This window comes from Panthera uncia (genome assembly GCF_023721935.1).
Source record: "Panthera uncia isolate 11264 chromosome B3 unlocalized genomic scaffold, Puncia_PCG_1.0 HiC_scaffold_2, whole genome shotgun sequence".
Lineage (NCBI taxonomy): Eukaryota > Metazoa > Chordata > Mammalia > Carnivora > Felidae > Panthera > Panthera uncia.
The window spans coordinates 2,803,961-2,813,938 of NW_026057583.1; the positions used below are offsets into that span (position 1 = coordinate 2,803,961).

The following is a 9,978-nucleotide window of genomic DNA, read 5'->3' on the forward strand; positions in this document are numbered from 1 at the left end:
ATAAATATGGGGCGCCTGGGTGGTTCAGTCAGTTAAGCATCTAACTTCAGCTCAGGTCATGATCTTGCAGTTTGTGAGTTCGAGCCCCACGTCGGGCTCTGTGCTGACAGCTGGGAGCCTGGAGCCTGCTTGGGATTCTGGGTCTCTTCCTCTCTCTGCCCCTCCCCTGCTCATGCTCTGTCTCTCTCTCTCTCAATAATAAATAAACGTTAAAAAATTTTTTTAAAAAAATTTTAATAAGTAAAATTACTTCTTACTAAGACAAGAAGGGGAAGACTGACTCCCAAAGAGGTAGAAAACACATAGAAGTTTATTCTAGATGAGTCCCTACATTAAGCTATGACCTGGCCCTGGCCAACGGTCTATGTGTCCAAGACCTCCGAAGAAGATGAGGAGGAGGAGGAAAGACCCTGTCCTCTCTTCTGAGACAGCCAACAAAAGCACCTGGAGGGATGGACAAGCCCATTATTCCTGAGACTCCTTGAACAAAGAAAAGAGTGTTTCCCCAAACTTGGCTCATCACAGAGATCACTCAGAGCATCCATTAAAGAGATCGAATCGTACTTCTGGGGTGGGGTCTGGGAATCTGCATATTTAATAGTGCCTGGCATGATTCTTATGAAAGACAAATTTGGGAAGAATGAACTAGAATATTTCATCAGCAAGGTGGGGCCAGCCTAGCCGCCTGGGGCTGTGAAGGTAAAGGCTCCCAGCCAGACTTACTTTATGCTCCCAAGAGCTATTCAGAGCTGTAGGCTGCTTTCCAGAACCTTCCCAGGGCTGCTAGTCCCCAAGACTCCCGTGGGCCTGGTGCTTCTAAACGCTCGGGCCTTCCTCTTCCGACATCCTATACGCAGGGCCCATACGCCACCTCTCATTTCTTCCTCTGTGCCGAGGCCTTGCACGATCCCGAGTTCTGGCAGCTCCGTCCTCTGGCTTGGTTCCCCATAGTTGAGGGAGGACAATGAGACCTAGTCCTAATTTAGAACAAAAGAGCCAGGTGGTCATGGCCAGGTGTTAATTAGGGACTGACTATAGACAGCTGGTGACATCACAGTCCACCTTTAGCTCCAGCTGGGTCATCGCATGGAAAGAAGTCGGAAAGCTCGTATCTACCAAATCTGAGGTCAGTGTTTACAGAGGGAGACATTGGACACCAACCATATCGTCACAGCTGAAATTTCACCTCGGGGCCCTCCTGACACACGCCCGCCGGACCAAGCCTGGGAGGCTCCTTCACATTGGAGTGGCTCCGGTGGGCCTCCTGGCCCACGAGCATCACAGAGACAGGACCACCCTCTCCCACAACCACTCCTGGGTACAGTGAGTCAGAGCGGGTTAGGGCACAACAGGCTAGAAATTCAGAGGTGTCTTCCTGTTAATGAAGCCCAGAAGGTTTTGTTTTCATTACAACAAATTTTCCCTCTCTCTGCCCCTCTGCTACCCACTCATAAATGAATAAATGTTAAAAAAATGTAAACAAGTTACAAGGAAGCTATTTCAGAAATTTTGTGTTTATCTTCACTCCAGAAAGTTTACACAAAGCGGCGTTTCGGTGTTTCCGTGGAACGTCAACAGGTGTGATGCAGGAGAAGTTTCCGTTCTCCACAGGTTTGGACTAAACTGAGTGAAATAGATTTCTTTACTAGTCCTTTTTTTTTTTTTTTTAAGGAAGCTTTAATATGTCAGTATAGACAGGAAACTCCCAAGACATAAATGCAATGGACTGTATTTTCTAAATAAAATTGATTTATTAACAATGAAACCTTAAGTAAGTTTTCCAGAGGCCACGTTTTGGCAAATACTGAAATAGAGGATGCTATTACCCAGGGCCAAGGTGACTTATAAGAAATAAGCCCTTGCTATTTTGTTCGCTCTCTGGTGAATATCTCCTCCCTCTATTGCATCCCTCTCTGTAACCACAAAATTCACTTCTTGGGGTTAAGCAATAGAGCACAGTAAAGTGAGTGGGCTGGCTGGGGTCTTACCTGGGCTTCCCCACTTACCAGCCTCAGGCGTGTTAACTAACTTCCTTATGCCTCAACTTTGCCGTCTGTAAAAGGGGCAGCACTGGTTCTTGAAGGTGGTGGCGAGGAACAGACAAAGCCTGAGCTATTACTGTCAAGCCACAGAGCCAGTCTCCTGAGGGGAGATCCTCTTGCCCACTTCTGGGCTCGATGGTCCCGCAGATAAACTAGTGGTCACTTCGGAAGGGGCGGCACACCAGGACAGAGGGGCAAACGCAAGGGTGAGAATTAACTGAAGAGGAGTTGTAGCTAAAAACCCAGAGCATCTGAGACGCAATACAGACGTACAGGCCAGGACCACAGGGCCTGGGATGGGAGGGGAAGGATCCCTAAAATGTGCAAAAAGAGGAAAAGAATCAAGTCAACCTTGAGACAGGGCGTATAGAAATATGTACTTACACGGGTCAATACATGCATTACAAACACACACAAAAAAGAGAAAAAACGTAGAGGAGAAAAAAGAAAAGTGTCAAACCTCAAAATGTCTTTTAGGACGGCACCAGCTGTATCCATCACCCCGCTCTCAGGAGGCTGATGACCTGGAGAGCTCTCTGGCCACACAGGGGGGTGAAGGTCACTGAGGAGTCACAGGAGGACAGGGCCATCCAGAGTGGCACTAAGCAAAGACAGGGAAATATGGAGATAGAGCAGCTCGCCCCCAACCGGGCCCTTACCCACAATTCACTTGCCCCCCACCCCCACCCCTTACCCACAACTCACTTGCCCCCCTTCTCCAACCCTGGTCCTTACCCACAATTCACTTGCCATCCCCACCCCACCTCGGCCCTTACCCACAATTCACTTGCCACCACCACCCCCGCCGCCCTTACCCACAATTCACTTGCTGTGGGTTCAGTCACCTACAGCCGACGCGGGTTTCCCGGCGCGGATGGTCGTCCTCCTGACGCCTCCTCAGAGGGTCACTCGCAGCCTAACGCCACGTTAGTCACGTGCCCGCTCCAGTGCCCTCATGTCACCTCCTCACGTGGCGCTTTATCACCTCACATCCTCCCAGGAGGAAGCACTACGACAGAGAGAGGGCACAGTCACATAACCTGTGTTTCAGTCCTGTCGCAATCACTCTGTTTTACCGTGAGTTACCGCTTTCACCTCCTGCGGGGCCCGGTGTATACATTAGGCGTTAGCAGAAAGCACACGGTATATATGGGTTCTTGCTTTCAGTGTCCGCTGGGGGCTGGAAACCCCCCAGATGAGGAGCGGGGCGGCCGCTGTGTAATAACCGAGAGGGAGACTGGAGAGGTCTTGCTGGTGAGTTCCAGCACTACGCTGGGGCTCTCAAATTAGCCTTTCTTTTTCTTTCTTTCTTTTTTTTTTTTTAATTGATTTATTTTGAGAGAGAGGGAGGGAGAGAGAATCCCAAGCAGTTTCTGCACCATTAGTGCAGAGCCTGATGCGGGGCTCGAACTCACGAAACCGTGAGATCAAAACTGGAGCTGAAACCAAGAGTCGGACGCTTAACCCACTGAGCCGCCCAGGCACCCCTCAAATTAGGATTTCAGTCACCCCACTGGCGTTGCAGGACGGACAGCCACTGTGGCACAGTGACGTGGGCCACGCAGGCACACCGGTTCCTCAGCAACCCTCCAGAAAACATCTGAGCGGGAATAGCATCCTGTGCGACTTCAGAGAAGAGACGTGGACTTCCTCAAACCTCATTATGGCTGAGAATGAGCTCACCAGGTCGGTCCTGGCAAAAGCAGCTTGGTCTCTTTAAAACCACGCAACGCAACGAGGCAACTCTAGAAAGGATACTTGTGAGGCAATCTGGGAAATTTCAACACTGCCCTTTGATGATACTAAGGAATAGCCTGATTTTTTAGACATGCTGATGCGTTGTAAGTAAGTTTTTGAGAAGGAATCCTTGGCTGTTAGAGATGCCAACAGCTGCAACCGGCTTCAAACAATCTAGGGATGCAGAGAAGAGGGTCAGTGTAGACATGGAGTTGGACTGGCCATGAGTTGCTAATTGCTCAAGCTGGGGGGTGAGTGGGGCTCACTCCACCGTTCTGCTTTGGTATGTGTTTGGAATTTCTCGTTAAAACCTCCGCAAAGCCGGGGCACCCGGCTGGCTCAGCAGGTGGAGCTTGAGACTCCTGATCTTGGGTCATGGGTTTGAGCCCAAATTTGGGGTAGAGATTGCTTAAAAAACCTTTTTTAAGCGGGGGTGCCTGGGTGGCTCAGTCGGTTGAGCGTCCGACTTCGGCTCAGGTCATGATCTCGCAGTCCGTGGGTTCGAGCCCGCATCAGGCTATGTGCTGACAGCTCAGAGCCTGGAGCCTGCTTCGGATTCTGTGTCTCCCTCTCTCTCTGCCCCTCCCCCACTCATGCTCTGTCTCTCTCACTCTCAAAAATGAATAAATGTTAAAAAAAAATTTTTTTTAACTTTTTTAAGGGGCGCCTGGGTGGCTCAGACAGTTGAGCATCCAACTCTTGATTTTGGCTCAGATCATGATCTCACGATCCGTGAGATCAAGCCCCATGTTGGGCTCTATGCTGACAGTGTGGAGCCTGCTTGCTCTCTCTCTCTCTCTCTCTCTCTCAAAATAAATAAATAAACATAAAAAAAATAAAACTGCATGGGCACCTGGGTGGCTCAGTCAGTTAAGCATCAGACTTCGGCTCAGGTCATGATCTCAGGGTTCATGAGTTTGAGCCCCTCATGGAGCTGCCTGCTTCACATCTGCTGTGTCCCTCTCTCCCTCTGCCCCTCCCCCACTTGCATGGCACTCTCTTTCTCTCTTAAAAGCAAATAAACATTAAAAAAAAAAACGGCTGAGACATCTCATTACACAGAGAGGTCATCTAATGTAAGTCTGTAAATATAAAAGACATTTTATTCATTCGTTCACTCATTCAAAAATATAATTACATATAATATATATAATTATATATCTATAAGTATGGTAAAATTCATTTAATGTAAAATTCACCATTTTAACCATTTTATAGTATGCATTATGTCAATTATAGCTCAAAAAAAAAAAAAAGTGTAGGGGCCCCTGGGTGGCTCAGTCGGTTGAGCAACTGACTGACTCTTGATTTCAGCTCAGGTCATGATCCCAGGGTGCTGGGATCAAGCCCCACATTGGGCTCTGCACTAACAGCTCGGAGACTGCTTGGGATTCTCTCTCTCTCCCTCTCTTTCTGCCGCTCACCTGCTCACACTGTCTCTGTCTCTCTCTCTCTCAGAATAAATACACTTAAAAAAATAAAATTCAGAAAGTACACAAGAGTTTGCAGTGAAAAGCTTCCCTTCGACCTCTCTGCCCCAGTGGCACACACGGCTTCCTCTCCAGAGGCATCTGTTTCCCACACACCCTTCCAGAGGTTAAACCTCCCCTCCCCCCTGGTTCACCAGAATGGTACCATTTTGTACACACCGCTTTGCAGCTGGCCTTTCCCCCATCACTTACCTTGGGTTCATTCTGTAACAGAACACAAACAGCTCCTTCCCTTTTTCCCAGCTGCGTAGTACTCCACACGGTCAGGCTGCTTCACACCCTGCGGTAAGTGCTTCGGGGTTCTGGAAACTCTTTTCCCAGCCAGCTCAGAGTCTAAAAAGCACTTTCTTTTGATAAGGGGGCAATAAAGACAAACCAGAGGCTTCTGCCTCGAGGCCGACCATCATCGGAGCTATCTTCGCAGATGGGCCCTCGGAAGGGCAAAGGCAGCTAACCTGGCGGGTTCTCCAGGGGATCTGCCAGGTGTTGCTGGTGAAGGTGGCAGGGAATTGCTGGCCATCTTAGCCTCTAGGACATAATTGATCATGTCACCTGTGTCCTCCCTTCTTTCCTGATTAGAAAAGAAAGGACTTCTTGGGGAAATTGAGAAGTGCATGCAGAAGCAGAAATTTACCCAGAGTTGTTTGTAAGCATTTAAAAAAATTTTTTGTTAATGCTTATTTTTGAGACAGAGAGAAACAGAGCATGAACGGGGGAGGGTTTGAGACAGAGAGAAACAGAGCCCGACGTGGGGCTTGAACTCACAGATGGTGAGGTCATGACCTGAGCTGAAGTCGGAAGCTCAACCGACTGAGCCACTCAGGCGCCCCTGTAAGCATTTTTAATAGCTGCTTAAAACTGAATTGTATTGGGAGGTGCCTGGGTGGCTCAGTCAGTTGGGTGTCCAACGCTGATTACAGCCCAGGTCGTGGTCTTGAGGTACCTGGGACGGGGCCCCACATTGGGCTCTATGCTGAGAGCACAGAGCCTGCTTGGGATTCTCTCTCTCTCTTTCTCTGCCCCTGTCTCACTTGCGCTCTCTCTCTCTCTCTCTGTCTCTCTCAAATAAATAAACTTAATAAAAAACTGAATTGCATTGGGGTGCCTGGGTGGCTCAGTCATTTAAGCATCCAACTCTTGATTTTGGCTCAGGTCACGATCTCATGGTTCGTAGGTTTGAGCCCCACATCAGGCTCTACACTGAGCTGAGGCTGGTTGAGATTCTCTCCTTTCTTGGCTCTCTGCCCCTCCCCCACTTGTCCTCTCCCCCCCCCCCAAAATAAATAAACTTTAAAACTGTATTGCATTGAAACACTGTAACTTACTAACTTATCTCTGCTTTCACTTCTGCATCTTAGAGATCCAGGAACTAAAGCCACATCAGATGTTTCTTTTAAGGAGCTAGAGGAACATCTAAGTCCATGCACCAAATGAGACAGGTAAGACACTTGGCACCAGGTATGAATATTTGAAAAATTATCTCTACGAAACAGAAACCGTATTAATGAATAATCTCGGGGATGAAGAGAAGACCAGTGGCTGATAATGAGGGCTTCGGGGATTCCAACAGTTACTGGATAGTAAGCTAAGAACCCTGCATATTAAATAGAGGAACATTTATTTAAATAGAATAGAAGCCCTGTCTCCTCAGTAACTACAGGAGACGCCTGCCAACCTAGGCACTAAACGTTTGCTGGGTTGGACGGAGCGCGCGGCCGGAGGGAGAGGCACCTGGGATGCGGGAAGAGAATTCGTGGACGGCATACGTGTTGGGGCAGGGGCTCCAGCGCGCAGGTGGTAGTGGAATCCACAGGAACAGTCACAACTCGTGCGAAGAGTGTGGAGGATGAGGAGAGGTCAAGGGCAGAGTCCCGGGCACGCTGGCGGCCGAGAGTGTGGGGAGTGTCACGGTAGCCCGAGGCTCTGAGCACGGCCTCGTCAACAACCCCACCCCAGAAACTCTTCCTGGCCGACCCGGGGTGGACAGTGCTGGCAGGAGGGCTTGGGGACCTTTAGGGATGTCTGGATCAGCAGGGGACTTGGGAGGGGAGAGCAGAGGAGAAGGGTTTTAGGGCCTAAAAAGAGGTCCCTATCACCAGGGACCTGAAAAATGCACAGAACTCTTCCTTCCCTAACAATACAGTTTCCCCTGAAAATGGACCTAATAATAGGCCTCACACTACTACCACGGCTAAATTGGACTCCACTGACTCACAAGTCTTTTTATGTCTTCAGTTCCGATCCCTGCTTCCCATACAACTCGGTAAATGACAACACCGTTGTTCTTTCCCCGAAGAATCTATCTCAGGGATGGGCAGTGGATGGTCTCCGGCTGTGTGCTATTATTACCTGCGGCGTAGCGGGGCCTTTTATAGCATTCGTTTCAAACATAAAGGAAAAGGGGAAATGCAAAATGAAGTGGAGTGCTGTCTTGCAAGGCAAATCTCCTGAGATGAATGTCTTTCTCCCGAAGTCCCCGGTGTCGGGGAAACACCGGACGAGACGGCCACTCCGTAAATCTTGCCGCACGGTGTTTGCGCGCATCCTCGTGGGTTAGAAGCAGCATTCGACCGAGAGAGTCTGTTGAGTGAAACATCACCAGCTCCCGTTTGACCAAAAATGGCTACAGATAAACAAGTCTCATCCCTGGCAGGATGCGGCTCCGTCTGGCAAATGTTTATCAAGCGCCAGCTGTGTTCCAGGGATGCGGAGGCGGAGAGCCACGGTCCGTGGCCCCTGGTAGTCCCCGGGTACGCCGGGAAAGGACACTCTGGGTCATCGATGGGAAGGAGGCAGTGCCTTCGCAAAGAACGTGTATTGTTCACTGTCAGTTAATAAACTAGCATCTGGTTTACTCAGAAACCGGTGTGGGGTGTGCTAGCTGACACAGCTTGGTTGGCAGAAGCCAATACTCAATAGCAAGCAACTCTGATCTCTGGATGTTTTCAGCTGAGGCCTGGATCGTGCCGCAGGTGCAGGTCATTAAAAATCCCTGGGGGGGAGGGGCGGGAGGGGCAGGTAGAAGAGGCTCAGGGTCTCCTTCCTGCCGGCAGGGTGCTTGGTGCTAACACTGTTATTCCCTCAGTCCTGAACCAGGTGAGGGAACGGGTGGTGGCCAAGGGCAGGGGATGGAGGGAGTGGGTGGAGGTGGAGACAGACAGACAGACAGGCAGACACACACACACACACACACACACACACACACACACAGAGGGAGGTGGACAGATGTTGTTGGGGAGGCACAGACACTAAGGGTGTCTTTTTTTTTTTTTTACTGTGACACCCTTTTCAAATCTTAGTAATTGTGGCACTGAGAATGTCTTACCCTGACATTTCTCTTTGGATGTGACAACTCTTACAGTGGAGAATTTATTTAAATATTCAAATGGATTTTAAAGGATTCCTGGAAGAAGCTATGGCTCTTAGTATTATTAATCTCTGACTCTGCTGAAGTCAGTTCGCTTCTGGACCAGGAACTCAAAACCCTCCCTCTCTGTGGACAGAGGGGCAGGGGGAACCAGCCATTGCTGCCAGAGCCATTATTCCTATCACGATTGTCATCTCTCCGAGGGGACATATCCGGAGGCAGATGACTCAAGGTTGGATGTTTGAACGCTGAGATCCCGAGTATTTACTCCTGCCCCTAACATTTTCCGGGCCCCAATCTTCTGTACTCTGTGGTCCTAAACGCTGGGCTTTCACTCGAGTGCTCGCCATCTGTTCAAGCAAACCCAAAGCCGCTGTTCTTTCTTCTCTCCTGGGTAAGTTACGCACCATAAAATGCACCCGTCGTATTTGTATGGTCCAGGATTTTTAGCAAAGTTATGGACCTGTGCAACCACCACCACTATCCAGCCTTCAGACGTTTCCATGGACCCCCTAAAAGCTCCTTCATTGTCACCTGTAGTCTGTCTCTCTCTCCCACCCAAACCCCACAATCACTGATCTGCTTTCTGTCTCTATCAGAGCTTCTTTTTAGAACACAGTTTTGGTTGTGACCATCCATAAATACTTCTACATGAAGCTGGGGTGGTCCTCTGGGTAAGAATACAAATTGCATTCCTCAATTAAAAAAAGATTAAAAAAATATTTATTTATGTTTGAGAGAGAAACTGTGAGGGGGGAGGGGCACTCAACCGACTGAGCCACCCAGGCACCCCTGCACTCCTCAATTTTTTACAACAGAATGTAACCTTACGCCTGTGTGTCTGTCGTTGGCCATGACCAGACCTGCCCAAGGAAAGCAGCGCAGTGGACACGAATGGAAAATTGTTAGGCCTTGCAGTATAGGAGCAGGGAGAGGGAGATTGCTGTGAATTCTAGCACACACGACAGGAAGTTCAAGGCCTAGGATGTGGCTGTCGGGCCCAAGTAACATGGCTTTCCTCTGAGTAGCAGACAGACAGCTTTACGTGGAGGTACAAGTTGTTTCTGGGTGATAAGCAGTAAACGCGGTTCTATAGGTATTGGACCCGGCGGACATCTCACTTTGCGTGGGCTCGCAAGGCACGCCTCGGTGAGATATGGAAGAGGCAGGCATCAGAGAACTTCCTGGGGGCGCCTGGGTGACTCAGTCGGCTAAGTGTTCGACTTCCACTCAGGTCATGATCTCACGGTTTGTGAGTTTGAGCCCCGCTCTGTGCTGACAGCTCAGAGCCTGGAGCCTGTTTTGGATTCTGTGCTCCCTCTCTCTCTGCCTCTCCCCTGCT

General features: G+C 49.5%; 2 long non-coding RNA genes across 2 annotated transcripts; one reads left to right on the plus strand and one right to left on the minus strand.

The window, feature by feature from the left end:
• Nucleotides 1–251: 251 nt before the first annotated feature.
• Nucleotides 252–2,941, minus strand: LOC125910802 (uncharacterized). The gene is made up of 3 exons (XR_007454174.1): nucleotides 2,858–2,941; nucleotides 2,503–2,643; nucleotides 252–977 (listed from the first exon to the last, which is right to left on the minus strand). It is a non-coding gene; the product is annotated as an uncharacterized LOC125910802 (long non-coding RNA).
• A 94-nt stretch (nucleotides 2,942–3,035) lies between these two features.
• On the plus strand, nucleotides 3,036–8,131 carry LOC125910803 (uncharacterized). The gene is made up of 3 exons (XR_007454175.1): nucleotides 3,036–3,119; nucleotides 6,628–6,708; nucleotides 7,743–8,131. It is a non-coding gene; the product is annotated as an uncharacterized LOC125910803 (long non-coding RNA).
• Nucleotides 8,132–9,978: the final 1,847 nt, after the last annotated feature.